A 17,179-nucleotide genomic window follows, 5' to 3' on the forward strand; every position below is an offset into this window, starting at 1 on the left:
CCCAAGGGCTCATGAAAATAATGAGGAGATGTCATTTTCAATTTTCTGTAATGGTAGGGTAAGTGGAGCTTGCTGTCACACAATGTTAAGAGGAGTCCTGCTCTTGGTCATGGAACAGTGCTGTGATCAACTGCAGTTCTCGTGCTGCATCCATATTTTTGTATCCATTCCATAGATTTAATTACAAGAGTAAGCTTTTGTCTAGCATCCTCTTGCATTTACCCTTTTTTATCCTTTATCTATCAGTAAACACTGTTGTGAATAGTGCTCCTTTTAAAACAGGTTGCATTTCTCCCACTAAAATTCCTAGTTATTTATTCTGTGTGTCTCTTTGCTGTAATGGAGGTTAATCTTGGTCATCTGCACTTGTTTCCCTGGAACTCCAAAAGCTGCACCTTGATTGCTTTTCAGTATTTCCTGACATGTCAGGCACTATGCTTTTTGTGACAAAATCATTTAAATGAAATGCACTGAACAGAATTCTCGGATGTTCAGCAGGAACAACAGGGAGAGATCACATTTAGCCCTTGTATTCATGTGGGGGAGGGGTGGCGAAGAAGAGCCCTATTCCAATAGAGCCCTCAGCATTGAGCTGAAAAGAAGTAGTGATTTGTTCAAGTTTAATTGTTATTCAACCTTACACATGTATACAACTAAATGAAACAGTGTTCCTCTGGGATCAATGTACAAAACACAGTATATACAGTTGCACACAGCACAAAATTAGCCAGCTCCCTCGGTGGCATGCCCTGAAGGTTGATGGTGTCCTAGAACATGGGTCCCAGCCTTTTTATGCTACAGACCAATAACATTAAGCATGGGATCCATGGACCCCAGATTGAGAACCCCTGTCCTAGAGCAACGTTTCTGCAGGAATAAATATGCAACAGTTCCTCGTCACGCGCTAGTACGGCCATAGACGAACACAATCCAAGTTGCCCTTCCAAGAGCGAACACTGGAGAGCAGTCCCGATGGGAGGGGCCAGCCCCCAAACCAGCAGAGACTCCAGAGTTCCTGCCACAACTCTGCTCTCTCACACACCACCTCCAGCGTCTCCTTCCCTGGGTGATGCTGCAGCATGAGGTCCTCGTTTGTGCAACAACTGAGGTCATGCAGCTCCCCTGCAGTTGGTCTTTCCAATAAACGAGACTTGCAGCATTCTGGATTATCAATGTCCAACAGTGCCTTGCAATCACAGCAAAAATGTCCAAGACAATTATTTGCACCATTTGTTGGACCAGGCACCATCTCCAACACCACCTTCTTAGGTGGCTGTAGCAGACGACAATACAGTGCTCAAGCCCATGCTGTGCATCTCCACTGCTATCCAGCAACTCACTAGTGAGAAAGACTGCAGTACTTGGTGTTCTTAATATCCAGCAGTATGTTGCAATCATAAGAAAAATGTAAAGGATACAACAATTACACCATTGGTTGGACCCAGAGAGGCCACCATGACTAAGTGTGCCACCATCTTACAGGAGGGCTGTGTTAAGTTGTAATTTCATCTGTAGGTAAGTGATTTGTCCACGTGTACCACAAGCACAGAAAGGAATATTTTTCATCTGCTGGGGAGTGAGGAAATTGGGTTATTAAGGGAACATTATTTCCTCAATATTAGGAATGGAAGAGAAGGGAAACCAGTAGTAATGACCTGCACTCCCAGAGATATCAAGCCTATGCATTTTCCATTATTGCAATGATTTACAATTTTCCTTTGAGTGGAAAGTAGATTTTTTTATTTAAAGAGTCAAATTGTGTCAGTGCTAAGTAAACTTAATACAGTGGATTCTGGTTAATTGGGACATATCAAGACTAGTACCTTTTGGCCTAGTTTTACAGCTGCCCCAATTAGCTGAAATTTCATAGAAATGGTTTAAAAAGGTATTTTAAAAAAAGACAAACTGAAAAATAGATTATTTAAATTAAATACAGAACAAATTAAAGTACAAAGTAAATTTATTATCAAAGTACATATGTCACCATATACAACCCTGAGATTCATTTTCTTGTGTGTGTATTCAATAAATCCAATAACCGTAATAGAATCACTGAAAGACTACACCCAATGGGGTGGACAACCAGTGTGCAAAAGACAACAAATAGTACAAATACAAAAATAAATCAGAAGTAATAATAATACATAATAAATATAAAGAACATGAGATGAAGAGTCCTTGATTGTGGGAATAGTTCGGTGATGGGGCAAGTGAAGTTATCCCCTCTGGTTCAAGAGCCTGATGATTGAGGTGTAATAACTGTTCTTGAACTTGATGGTGTGGGTCCTGGAGCTCCTTTACTTTTCTTCATGATCGCAGCAAGAAAAAGAGAACATTGGGGGGGGAGGGTGTGTGCGTGCGAGTTTGATAGGATGTTCCATTCAAGGGCACTGATGTTTCCATTACAGGCTTTGATGCAGCCAGTCATTCTTCACCACACATTTGTAGAAGTTTGTCAAAGTTTTAGATGTCATGCTGAATCTTTATAAGTTCCTAAGGAAGTAGGGGTGCTGCCATGCTTTCTATATAATTGACTCTCTCCACGTGTTTCTCTGATGAGGACTGGCTCATGGACCTCTGGTTTTCTCCTCCTGAAGTCAATAATCACTTCCTGGGTCTTGCTGACTTTGAGTAAGAAGTTGTTGTGGCAGCACTCAGCCAGATTTTCAATTTTCCTCCTATATTCTGATTCATCACCACCTTTTGATTCGGTCTGCACCATTTGTGTTGGCAGCAAACTTGATTGCAGCATTGGAGCTGTGCTTAGCCACGGAGCCAAGAGTGCAAAGCCAGTAGAGAAGGGGGCTAAGCACATAACTTTGGGGTGCACTTGTGCTGAGAGAGATTGTTGAGATGTTATTGCCAATCCAAAATGACTGGGGTCTGCAAATGAGGAAATCATGGATCCATTTTCACAAGGTACTATTGAGACTAAGGTCTTGAAACTTATTGATAAATTATAGTATTGAATGCCAATCTATAATCGATAAAGAGCATCCGGATGTATGCGTCTTTGCTGTCAAAATGTTCCAGAGTTGAGTGAAGAGCCAGTGAAATGCCACCTGCTGTGGATCTCTTGTGCTGGTAGGCAAATTGGAGTGGATCCAAGTCACTTTTCAAGCAGAAGCTGATATGTTTTTATCATCAGCCTCTGAGATCTATGACCTCAAGGTTATACATCTCAGTGAACACTCCAGTCAGTTGATCAGCACAGGTCTTTAGTGCTTAGTCAGGAATTCCATTAGAATACTACCATTCACTACAGTATCATAAAACTGTATTAGTTCCTATCAACTTATTAACAAAGGAATTCAATGCTGCTGTGTTCTTTTGATTGACTGCAAATGAACAAAATCAGCACAGACACCTAGTGCAGATAATGGACTTCCTTCACACAATGCTATTGATGATTACATCCTTCAAATCTTTTCACTGTAACATCAAAGATGATTGTCAGTACATTCAAATTCTTTGTAATTCCTAACTTGTTGAAGTAAATTATTTAATTATCATTCCTGGCTGTTTCTGGCATTCCAAGCCTGAATGTTTGAAACCACAGAGTGCAAAGCAGTGAGCTCGGAATTGTCTCTCTACTTATTTCTTGTCAACTATCTGTGACATAAATCACTGCTTTTTGAAAACAAACACATGCAACTGATGCTATTTTTTAAAAAAACTGTTCACTCTAAGCACAGCGTAGCATCTAATAGCCACACAAGTGCACGTGACTGATGCTATTTAGAACCTGGATAGCAAGTCTCCTGTCCCAATTAAGGGGCAAAGTGTCCTAAATAGATGAAAAAAAATCTTGCCAATTCTCTCATTTAGTTTCTGATCTTTTAAGATTTGTCCCAAAGAAGTGGTGGCTCTGATTAATTGATGATCCAATTAACTGGAATATACAAACTGTGATTTGGACAAAGCATTGGTGAATGAGACTAATGTTAATAATGGACAGTAGAATTGTTTTAAATGCAACCGTTTTAATGCAAGTGGGTTGTACTTGTAGAAATACAAATTGCATAACAGTAAAACTCTAATAATCTGCCTCTGTGCTATTTGAAATACTGGTTTAGTATCTGTCTCATCTGGCTCTGGTTTCTATGCTTTTCTGGAGGCCTGCTTCACCCTTTAAACTCACTTGAACCACTGGAAAATTTATTATACTGCTGTATAAAATTTTGGAGGAGGGGTGGAAAAAAGGAAGTAAAAACATATTGGTGTATTAATAGAAGTTAAATATCAATAGTCCAGAAAATCTGACAATCTGGCACACAAGGGTGCTGGATTATCAGCCTTTTGTTGTATATTTTAAAATCTCATTGGGCTTTAAAAGAGACAAACAAATGACTTTAGTTTAACTCAATTGCATTTTAACAAAAGAGAATTCAAGCTGGTTGATTCTGCTTTGAACCACATTATTTTGCAGTGAGCACTTTGAAGAGCTTAATAAACATTGTTTTTTTTTGTTTGATATAAAAATGTATCATTTCAGAAGAGAACATACATTTTCAGGGAAAGGTGTTTTTCCCACAACCTTGTGAACGTGATGGAGTGTAATAGTTTTCCTGCATATCGTTATCAACATTAATTTTAGCATTGCTGAGAGCAACCTTTTACTGAAAGCAGGGAGATGCAGAAATGTACACCCCACAACAGCAGCTTTTTTTTTTACAACGATCATAGTTATCTTTCAGTATGAACATTAGTCTTTTTGACTAACAAATATAGCAGAGACACAAGAGATGGCAGATGCTGAAAGAAACAAACTGTTGAAGGAACTCAGTGGATCAGGCAGCATCTGTAGAGGTAAATGGACAGTCAACGTTTCAGGTCGAGACCCTTCCCCAAGACCGAAGGAATAGAGGAGAAGTGGCCTGTGAGGGGAAGGAGATGGATGAATCCGGGTGAGGAAGGATGAGGGGCGGATGGAGGAGGGAAGTGTGGAAATAGTGAGAGTCTGTGAGGTGATAGATGAAGGCTACATAGGATGGCAGAAGATGGAATATGAAAGGAAAGGGAAAGGGAATAGAATCAAATTGGAAAGAAGGAGTAGACAGATAGGAATGGTGTGGAGGAGAGGTTCTAGTTTGAGTGGGCATTGTGGGTGATGAGTAGATGGAGGAGGGGAAATAAATAGAATGTTGGAATGGGTGTAGGAGAAATTGGGTAAATAGAACATAGAGAAATAGGCAGGGGGCCCAGGTAATCTGAAATTGGAGAATTCAGTGTTCACACCATTGGATTGTAGACCGTCCAGATGGGATATGAGGTGCTGTACCTCTTGTGTAGGCTTCACTTTAGCAGTGGTGGAGGCTGAGGCCAAACCAATTGTAGTAGGAATAGAGAGGGGATGGAGAATTAAAATGTCTTAATTGATAGTGATCTACAAACAGTAACATTAAGAATCCGATAAATGTTAGATTCCTTCTGAAGCAATCCACAAGAAAAAGTTCTCCTTTGCAGAGCTTTGTTATTTTAACCATTATTATGTCAATAATGAATGTTGAAGACTTTTGTTTACTTTTGTGTACTGACTGTTGAACTCTGCTTAAGTTTAATTGGATTGGGAGGTGAGCTGCAACTTGCTTTTAGTAAAAGATCAACTTTAAAAGATCTAACTTTAGTTCTTACGGTGTTCTAAGTTGAAATTTAACTGTTGGGTTTAAAGATTTTTTGTTTGGAAAAGTGTCATTTGCTGAAGTGTCACTAATTTTTATCGTAGTCTCAAACATTGTAAATGTCCATGCATCCCTCCTCCATCTGCTCCTCACCCTTCCTCACCTGAATCCAGAATCAGAATCATGTTTAATATCACAGACAAATGCTGTGAAATTTGTTATCTTTGCAGCAGCAGTAGAATGCAAAATGTAACACAGAAAAAAATCTGAATTATAGTATATGTGAAATATATAATAGTAAAATAAGTAGTGCAAAATAAAAAGAAATAAAATGGTAGTGAGGTAGTGTTCATGGGTTCAATGTCCATTCAGAAATTGGATGGCAGAGGCAAAAAAGCTGTTTCTGAATCATTCATGCTTCTGTACCTCCTTCCCTATGGTAACAATGATGAGAGGGAATGACCTGGGTAGGGTGTCCTTAATGATGGATGTTACCTGTTTTGAGGCACTGCTCCTTGAAGATGCCCTGGATACAATGGAGACTAGTGCCCATGACGGAACTGACTAATTTTACAAATCCCTGCAACTTACTTTGAGCAGACTCCATTGCAGCCAGTTAGAATGCTCTCCTTGGTACATCTTTAGAAATTTGCAAATGTTTTTTGTGACATATCAAGTCTCTTCAAACTCTTAATGAAATATAGCCACCGTGTTGCCACCTTTATTGGTGCCTTGATATGTTGGGTCCAGGTTAGATCCTCAGAGATGGTGACACCCAGGAACCTGAAATTGCTCACTCTCTCCACTTCTGATCCACCTCCCTTGCCCTCCCTTTATATAATTTAAAAGGCTACTTTCTTTCCCCTCTCTCTTGTTGCTGTATGCCAGTAGCTGAGAAGTTGCTGTCCAAGGTCATCCTGCACGCTAGGATCTTAAATTGTCCACTGCTTTGGTTTGATGTTCTTTCTGTGATTTTAAATCAGCCATTTAAAGGAAAAATGGTTTAAAAATTAAACTTGGAACCAATTGTTCTTTAGTCAACGTTGCTGAAACAAGTATGTACAAGTATGTAAAGTGGGAGGTACTCAGTTTCTCAAATCCTTGTAAAAAAAAAACGTGTCGAAATGGTTACGGTTGTGTTATTATTATGTCATATTTGTTTCAGAAAACTAGTTTTGAGGCACGATTGATTCAAAGCTGGGAATCTATAATGTATTGTGTGTTGTAGATTTCAATAGGTTACTTGAAACTTGACTATTTTTGTTTTATTTTATGCATAAATTTACTTCTTTGTGTTTGCATTCTGTGAAGCATCCTAACTAATATCAAGATATGACTTATGATGAAGCTGGAGTAGAATTATGGTAAAGACTGGGGAAGAGATGATGCATATGGACCTGAGAATCCATGGAAATATTAGATGGGACACTTGGAATATTTTGATAAAGTAGGAATGGGATAGTTATCCACCAGGAGAGGAGATGCTGAATCTGTTTACCAATCTCAGTGAGTGCACAGAGTGAAGGGAGTGTGAGTAGAAGAATAGTTGTGTCATTGACAAGAAGTTGTGGAAAAGTCAGCTGTAATGGGGAAAATGTGGAACACCATAATCTTTGGGAAGGTGAAATGACAGTTGCCGCTGGTGGGTTTTCTCCTCCTGGGTTGTGGGTGTGGGGAGTGGTTGGAAATGTATTTCCTATATTTATCAACAAGACTTCCTGCATGCAGTACATCTGACTGGCTACTAGTTGATGGAGAGGTGTCTTCCATAAGCTTCAGATGTAAAATTCTTCCTGCTTTATAGACATGAACCAAGTTGTTTGTGACTCAACTTCAACCTGGAAGAATTACAGGTATTTTGCTGCTTTACCTGTGGTGAGGGGAAGTATCTAGACAACAGGAAGGGCAGAGATGAAAGGGAAGGTGTTGCATGTATCTTCTATTTAAGATTTCTAGCACCTGCAATAGGGTACAGTTTTGTTTGAGAATGCTATGGAAGCTTAGCAATGTTTAACAAAATTTTATTAACTAATTACAGGGTTGTGTAAAGGGGAAGTAGTATAGAAATTGTGTACTCTTGATCAATAATGACAGCAATGTGCATTAAAATTACAGATTTCATTTCGCAAAATAATCACCAGGAGCTTTAGTTCCATATTGTCTATTGCATGGCACCTTCATCAATATAAAGCTACCAGTGAAATTACATAAAATGCTCAGCTCTCTGGGTATTACCCCACTGTGTATTTGAACATGTATCTGTTTTAGTTCAGAATCCGTAACCGTAGTATTTTGATTTCATTACTCTTGGAGGTTATTCAAATTATTTATTTAGAATGATATCCTGAATAAGTTTCCCTTTTCCCTTGGTAAAACTTCATATATTTGCAAAATGGAATGTTGTGCCTCATTTTGAATGGACATTTGCAGGATGTCGAGAGGGATGATAATGAAAAGTTCTCTGGACATTGTGTGTCATGGTAAGAAGCCAAAGTATAGAGTTGGGCACTATTTCATATTTCCAGCATATGCAGCATTTTGCTTTCTGATGGGGTGCAGTATTTGGTGTTAGAAGTGCGTTGATGATCTGATTCAGAGAATGTTACAGGAGGAACAGAGGAAAGCTGTAGAGTGTGAACAAATTGAGTGAGTCAGGAGGAGAGTAGAAGGGCAGAAATACTGAAGGATGAGATTGGAAACTTATTAAGATGCTTTTACTTCACAGGTAGATTGAGAAGTCATCAAAATAAAAGTACAGCTTTAGTTTTCCTGTTTGGGATAAAGCTAATTATAGGTCAGATCTACTTGGAAATCTGTAGTCAACATTTCTGGGATCTTTAACTACTTCGTATTTTGCTCTGGGTAGGAGTAAGAGGAAATACTGTAAGATCTCTGTGGGGTGCTGCTGAGGTAGTTTGGTTATGGGAAACATTGGAATGCCCCAAATGAACAACCATCAGCACCTTTCGGTCAACATGGCACCTGTGAACAAAGCTCTCACGGTCGACATCTTCTGCATAGACCATGAAACCATATATTTCACTGATTTTATGTCTTTCACATTTGTTTTTCATCTTGAATGTTGGAGCCTGTAATTTGCAGTTTGAAGGTCATTTGGGTGTTTCAGTGCTCTGCAGTTTCTGAGAGGATTTCAGGAGACGGGCAGCGTGTGCAAACCTTGTAGCAAGAAGGATGCGGGACAGGAGTTGAGCTGATGTTTGACACCATTTCACTGATTGAAGCTTCCTTTGTTTGCCGATTAACGCAACAAGGGAGATTGAAACATGGAGGCAAATGCTGAAGGTGAGCACTTGTGGAATCGCTCTGCTGCCAGAGAGGGGAGAGGCTGCCATTGTGCCCGGAGAATGTTACCCAGGTTTTCTGCGTTTTGGATTTTGGACTTCTTTTATTTCAGTCTTAGAACTTTTTTTTATATTTGGTGTTTTTCACCCAATTTTTTTTATGCGTGCAGGGAGGGGGGATTTGAGGTTAGATGATTGTGATGATTGAAACTCTGAAGAATTTCAGAGTTGTATATTATGATAGTAAATGAACCTTTGAAGAAATATTATTTCTTTTAAGAATCATGAAACTAGAGTCAGAAATTAGAACTTGGCTGAAACTGAAGAACCAGACTAACTAGTTTTGGATTTGAGGACTTAACAACATCCAAGACAATTCAAAGCTATAATCCAAATCCTGTAAGACAAAGGAAAAAACAAATAAGATCTGAAAATACAAGAATGGACAGAAAAAACTCTTAATGTGAGATAAAATGTGAGAAATAGTGATTATCTGAAATTACTGAATTCAGAAAGAGTAAGTTTTGGATCTGAACTTCCTGTATTCAAATGTTAATTTAAAATGTTAAATGAACTGGAATTTCACTCAACTTTTAACAAGGCAGGATACATTAAACTCTTATAAATGTCAAAGTAAAATTTACCCTCAGAGTACATGCGTACCACGTACAACCCTGAAATTCTTTTTCTGTGGGCATACTTAGTAAATCTGTAGAATAGTAACTAAGCAGGATCTGTAAACTGTAAACAGTAAACAAATTGTGCAAATATAGATGTGAATAAATAGCAATAAATATTAAGCATGAAATGACAAGAGAAAAGAGTCGTTAAATGAGTATAGTTATCCCCTTTTGTTCAAGAGTGTGGTGGTTGAGGAGTATTAACAATTCTTGAACCTGGTGGTGGAGTTCCTGAGGCGCCTGTAACTTCTACCCGATGGCACCAGCAAGAAAAGAGCACGGTTGGGTGGTGGAGATCCTTGATATGGATGGTGCTTTCCTACAGCAATGTTTCCTGTACATGAGTTCAATGGTTTGGAGGGTTTTACCCATGATGAACTGGGCTGAACCCACAAACTAGAAAACCACAGTAGCCAAATCTTAACATTTTGCAATCTTGATGCTAGAATCTAGTAGTTGGAATAGTAATTTATATAGTTTTTGGTAAAAGGACAAAGTAAAAATCAAAGATCTTCAAGACTTGGGAATAAGATGTTAAAAGACCAGAAGACTCAAAACGATGGGCAGTGTCTGCTGAAGGAGAAATGGGGTTGATTTTTCAGATGGGCTAAAATGGTTGACAGATTATTGATAAAAGGAGCATAAAATCCAAAGGTTTTTTTACTATTTAAGTTATGCACACACTTGCTCTCCATGTGAAAACCTGGTAGTGCATTGCATTGACAGCATTCATCTGCTACCGCATCTGCTTGCCATTGCAAACTTGCCCATCAATTTGAGGGGAGGATTGAAGATGATAGCTTTATGTATCCCTTTATTTATTTAGACTACTTGTGCTAAGTAAAGAACTAGATGTGCAACAGTGCAGCATGTAAAATGTATCTTATGAGTTTGCATGCATATTTCCTGGGTGACAGGGATTCAGAATGCAAATAACCTTATTAAAATCCTGAAGTGTTAAGCAAGTCTTTGTTTAAAGTGAAGAAAAAGTTCTGATGCCCAACAAATTCTTCCTTGCCGACAATCAACATCGACACACCTCAAGGACACATGCTCAGCTGACTGCTCCACTCTCTGTACATTCATGACTGTGTTTAGTAGGCACTGATCAAACACCATTTATGAATTTGCTGATGACACCACTTGCAGAATCTCCACTGGTGACAAGGAGGTGTACAGGAGCGAAATAGATTACGGATCAAATGGTGTTGCAAAGTAGATTTCCACTCAACATCTGTAAGACCAAGAAATTGATGGTGAATTTCAGGAAGGGAAAGTTGGGAGAACACACATCAATCCTTACTTAAGGGGTCAGCAGTGGACAGAATGAGTAGTTTCAAGTTCCTGGGCCTCAACATCTCAGAGGATCCATCCTAGGCTCAACAAATTGATGCAGTCACGGTGAAGTTATACCAGTCGCTATTCTTCATTAAGAGTTTGCATCATGGTCTGGTATGGATGCAGCAATGCGGAGGATCATAGGGGGTTTCCGAGGGTTGTAGACTCATCAGTTCCATCACAGGTACTAGTCTTTCCACCACTGAGGACATCTTACAAAGGCGGTGCCTCAGGAAGGTGACATCCATAAAATTAAGGACCTTTACCATCAAGGACAGACAGATAGACGTACTTTATTGATCCTGAGGGAAATTGGGTCCTGAAGAAACTGTTCTCCTCTTATTACTACCATGAGGGAGGAGGTGTAGGAGCCTCACTATTGGAACTTGTAGTCATGCTGCTGCCGTGAAATTAAAAAAAATTGCAATTTATATCAGTGACAAATTCTGATGATTTGATACCATTCACTACACTGCCAACTTGTGTTATCTTTGGCCTTGTTAAGTTGTTTCTCCTTTGCTGTTAGCAGAGAGCGAAGAAATAAAACTAACCCAACAAACTATCCAAGAGCACTACCATCATTTGAACATTGAATTGCTGTGAGGTGTATGTGTGTGTTTCTTGAACAATTTAATGTGGAATTTGTAATGGATAACAGCCAATATGTTCTTGTGCAATACTTACAACCAACTTGTACTCTGACACAGCCCTGGCATTGAGTTGGACTTGAAACATCAACTGTGCTTTACCTGTTGAATGTTTCCAGCATTTTATTTCAGACTTTTAGCTTTTGTATTTTTGTAAATTTTCATTATATTTTCTTGTCTGTATGATGTTCTGACATGTAAGGCATTATCAACAAAATCCAGCTGACAAGTTCTTTTTGAGGTCTTTCCATGTAATTATTGCTTTGGGTACAGTGGTAAGAAAGGAAAAGAATAAGGAATGAAAGAATCTGGATGAACAGCAACACATTTTTGTAATGTATTGCCGTGCTATTGTAATAATGCCCCTAGGCACTTCAGGTGGATATTATGAAATTAAATTTGACAAAGCAAACAAAGATATTAGGACATATGACTAAGCTTGGCCTAAATGAAGAAGGGGAGGCAGAAGCTTTTGGAGCACCTTGTTCACTAGAGCAGCTAGATTGGCAGTATCAAATCCATTGAAATTTGGACTCTCATGAAGCCTGGAGAAAGGCATGGATCTCTGGGCTGACTTGGAGAAGGCTAGATTTTGGTGTTCTCAAACATTTGCAGAGTATAGGATGTAGGCTCACCAGAAAAAGGCACAGAACAGTCAAGTCTGGAGGGGACAAAGACATAGAGCTTTAATAGAAGTTGAGCTGAGGCAGGGGTAGAGTTGGACTGTTGTGGTAGAAATGGGCTTCTTGGGGTCTGACTATGTATGTGTCCAGGATGTTTGTCTTCACTTCAAATGCTCCACCTAGGATTATGTAGAGTCTAAACCTTTTGCTGCACCAGAGTATAGGCTACTATATGCTAGATAGGTGGGTGGATGAAAGTTTAGGGGAGATGCCAGGTAGGTTTTTCAGCGTTGTCAGTGACTGGAATGTACTACTGTGATGGTTTTAGAGGTTGATTCAATAGGGACAATTAAAAGGCTGTTAGATAGGCACATGGATAGCCATGGAGAATATTTTTGGGCAAATAATGAATTTGGCCTCCAGTAGAAGTAAATTTGCATGATTTTGCTGTAAGCTATACTGGCCAATGCTTAATTAGAAAACTGCATTCACTCGTATACATAAGGATCATACAACATAGAAACAGGTCCCGTGGCCCAATGGATTTGCATCAATTATAATTATCAAACACCCATTTGCACACCTACACTAATTGCACTTTATTTGTTCCATATTTCCATCAACACCCCTCAAATGTTATCACTTAATTACACACAGTGACCAATTAACTTTGCAATTTGCACATTCTTGAGATGTGGGCAGAAATTGGAGGCCTTGGAAGAACCCCATGTGGTCACAGATATTATGGAGGTTAAAATTGATCTCTGATTACTGGAGCTGTCAGGCAGCAGCTTTTCATGTTTCATGTGAAATAAACATTGATTGATTAACGTTTAAGGAGGTTGTTGCTGGAGAATTTTTCATTTTGCCTCCTAACAAGGTTGAAGAATATTGCTGTATTTCTATGAGCTTGTGTCTTGCATAACTGCTAGCTGGAAATAAGCTTGCATTCCTAATATAAGGGTAAGGGATGATGATGATGCTAAAGTATAATTAATGCAAGGTTGTGAAGTTTGTTACTATAAAATAGAGTCAGAATATCTCTTGTCCTGTGTCAAATTTAATGTGCGTTCATACGCAGGTTGATTTGGATTCAAACTTTCAACAGTTGGCCTTGAAGCAGGCTGTTCATATTTTCTCTCAACAATTTCTCCTTTGGCTCTTTCCAATTTTTCCATACTTGGTGTAGTCATGGGCACCCACATGAGGCCCCAGCTATGACTGCCTTTTTATTGGCTACATAGAACAATGTATGTTCCAAGCCTTCCCCAGTCATGCTCCCCGACTCTTTCTCTAACAGTGACAACTGCATTGTTGTGGCTTCGTGCACTCATGCTGAACTTGCCAATTTCATCAATTTAGTCTCCAACTTCAACCTGCCCTTAAAATTCTCTTGATCTATTTCTGACACCTCCCACCCCCTTCTTGATCTCTCTGTCTCCATCTCTGGACACAAACCATCTACTGACATCTTCTACCAATTTCCACGGCCATCTTGTCTACCCTTTCCCACTCTCTCTCCTGTAAAAATGCTCTTCTCTTTTCTCAGTTCCTTCATCTCTGCTGCATTTGTTCCCAGGATAAAGCTTTCCTTTCCAGGACAAAGGAGGGTTCTTCCCTCTTCAAAAAAACAGGGCATCCCTTCCTCCAGCATTGATGGTGCTTTCACCTGCATCTCTCCATTTTCTGGACAACCGAGATCACTTTCTTCCTGCTGTCTTAATAGTGATAGAGTTCCTCTTGGCCTTACCTGCCACCCCATGAGCCTCCACAGCCAACACTCAGTTTCCACCATTGCCAAAGGGATCCTACCACGAAACATGCCTTTCCCTCCACCCTCCCCATACTTCCTGTTTTATGCAGGGATTGCTGCCTCCATGATTCACTTGTCCATTCGTTCCTCCCCACTAATCTATTTCCTGGCACTCATCCATGCAAGCAGCCAAAGTGCTTGTCGGCATTCGCCTCCTCTGTCACCTCCATTCAGGGCCCAAAACAGTTGTGCCAGGTGAGGCAACATTTCACTTGTGAATCTGCTGGGCTTGACTTTTGTGTCTGCTGCTCCCGATGAGGCCTCCTCTACATTGGTGAGACCTGTTGTAAGTTGGAGGACCGCTTCATCAAGCATCTCTGCTCCATTTGTCGAAAGTGGAACTTCCCGATGACATTTTAGTTCCAATTGCCATTCCTGTTCTGGCATGCAAGTCCATGGCCACCTCTTGTGCTTTGATGAGGTGACCCTCTGGGTAGAGGAGAAACACTTTATACTCCTATCCAATTGTTAAGTGTGCCCATGAATTTGTTTCCACAACTTCCTTTCACATTCTGACTTAAACATCCAGACCTGGCAACATTCCTATTTCAGACGTTGAATACTATATTACAGATAGTATCTGTGCTGTGAAAAATACCCATTATTTAGGTTGGTGGGATGCAGGATTGGGAAGTAATGGAGAAAATAATAGAGGCCTTAAGCTATGGGGAGGTGGTGTTTACAGAAGTGGTAAAAGTCCCTAATTGGTTTGAATCGAGGAGCTTTTGCTGCATCCGCAGTTCTACTGGAAGCTGCAGTCAGAAGCAGTGGAGGCTTTGGTGGAGTTGGAACGGTGAACCGAAGCATCTCAGTAGAAATGGTTCCTCTCAAAAGCGGGATGGGAAGGTAACATCTGTGGTAACATTACTTGGAGGCCCAGGAAACGAGGACAGATGTGCAGGCTGGAGAGGAGTTTGAGAGTGCCCATTTTAAGTTTTTTTTGCATTTCCAAGGGATTCGTGCTGGATGGAAAAAGAAGGACGCAGGGCAAGGAGGTGAAAGAGGCTTTAACTGGAGATCATTAGAAGAAAGTGATTAGAGATTTAAACAGATTACTGGTCCATCCTGGATTACAAGCTGTTTCTGTGACCCTCCCCCAGGCACTTTTTATTTATCTCCAACTTGAGAACAGTTCTCAGGGCAGAACCTGTCATAAACTGGGGATTGCCTGTACATTGTGAGGTGACGAGGCCAATTAATATGACTTGAGACATTTTATTTGGGGGGGGGATAGATTAAGGGCAGTTGTGTGTTGCAGAATTTAGAGCTGGCAAGAGAAATTGAAGTCTAAATCAACAATGATAGTGAGAGTAGAGTAGAGCCAGTGTAGAGGCCAAGCCTGAAAAGCGGTGATGGTGCATTAGTGGAAAGACCAAGATGGATGCTCAAGTTTGGTTGAAAGATGTTTGAAGGAGGTCAAATTAGCAAAGCAGTAGAACGATAGAATAACCTGTAAGTTGTTGATAAGGATCACATTGTCACTATGGTAGAACTACCAGTGCAAAAATATGATAAGGGAGATTCCATTTTAGGGCAAGATATTGACCATCAGCCTGATTAGCGTCAAGGTTATGTTCATGCAGTCATCTACAATAAGATCTTGGGTAGAAAAGACTTTGTTTACACGTGGATGGGTGTTTTGGAGAGGGGAGATGATAGCTGATCTTCTGGCAAAGTCTACAATCATGAGTGGAATTAATAATTTGTATAGAAGAAGTTTTGCCCAGTTACTGGTAAAATATTGGGTGAGTGTAAGACATGGGATTTGGGGGCACCAACAGATTCAAAACTTTTGTTTGCATAAGAAATTACACATCCTGGTGGTGTAGACTGTTGCCATTGTTGCAGGAATATAGAGCAGATAAGTTCTTTTTAAGGTAGATATTGAATTGGCTGCAGGATATTGCTTGAAACCAGAGATATAAAACTAGATTTAGAATTAAAATTTTATTTCTAAGATCCATCTCATAACATAAGGGAATAAGTATTTTTATGTTGCATCTCTGTTGCTATGTACAAGCAATAAGGAAGGAAAATGTGGGAGGATATTGCCCAAACATTAAGATTATATACATAATTGTTTTGTATGCATGTATGTACAGTCAGATATACAATCAGGTTAATGTGTATAATTGCCATTGGAAACACTCTACTGTTAAATTTTCCAATTATCGGTTCCAGAGTCACTTTTCCACTGTATGGACATAGAGCCAGATCACAGCAAAACTACTGCAGTTACAGACAGAAGAATTTTATATCACACTGAGAGGAAATCAATCTGAATTATTCGTTCAGTTGAGCTCAGCACTACAAGATGTATTTTGAACTCCAGGTCATCTAGGAACTAGGCAAAAGGTTTATAAAGAGCAAGGAATCTTGGGTTTTCCCTCAGACTCTAAATGTTTGTATTCTGTTGTTAGTAATCATTGAAGTGAGGGCAGAAAAAACTTTTGGATCAGTGCATTCTTTGTTGTGAGACTGGCAGAATTGAGCATTGAAACCTTTTTATCGTTTTGTATTTTGGATTTAGTTCAGGCAGTAGAGTACCTGGATACGATATGGAACTAAAGTAATTATTTAGTAATATAAACCGTACGAGTGTGAGTTATGTTTGCTGCTTGATTTCTCCCCCACCCCCAGCTTCCATACCTCACAGCACTCTGTGTGATAACTAATGCTCAAGAAAAATTGCTTGTCCATGTCCACAATCTAGATGCCAATAAATGATATCTAAATTAATCATTCTGAGGGTAAACAGAAATGTTGATTTGAGAATTTAATCAAAATGTGATATAGGTGAATCTAGTCAGGAGACTTGTTTATTGTGTTTGTAAATTGCTTTAAGTTCCTGTAGAGAGTCACTCTAACAGCCTTAAAAGTTCACTGCAAAATTAGTCTTCCTGGAATGCTGTTGGTGCCAATTTTTTTTCTTTTTTCCCCTCCCCCTCTATTAATTTTTAAAAATTCTTTGTGGGGACCCATTTAGCTTTAAAAACATGTTTGCAGGTTTGTGTCAAATCAAGCATGTCATTGCTAAAATATTTTCCATAGCTACACATTAAATAAAGGCAAGAAAAAAATAAATCTGATATCCTTCAGCTTCCTCAAGATATCTAATAGTCATTGTTTTGGGAACTTTCATTTAAGTCAGTGGA

General features: G+C 39.5%; 1 protein-coding gene across 3 annotated transcripts in view; it reads left to right on the forward strand.

Annotated features, from left to right (window-relative positions):
* LOC140733474 (lysophospholipid acyltransferase 2-like) overlaps positions 1–17,179 on the forward strand; it is a 144,825-nt gene that overhangs the window by 20,296 nt on the left and 107,350 nt on the right. The gene's annotated exons all lie outside the window — the stretch shown is intronic.

Source organism: Hemitrygon akajei, chromosome 9, assembly GCF_048418815.1.
Source record: "Hemitrygon akajei chromosome 9, sHemAka1.3, whole genome shotgun sequence".
NCBI lineage: Eukaryota > Metazoa > Chordata > Chondrichthyes > Myliobatiformes > Dasyatidae > Hemitrygon > Hemitrygon akajei.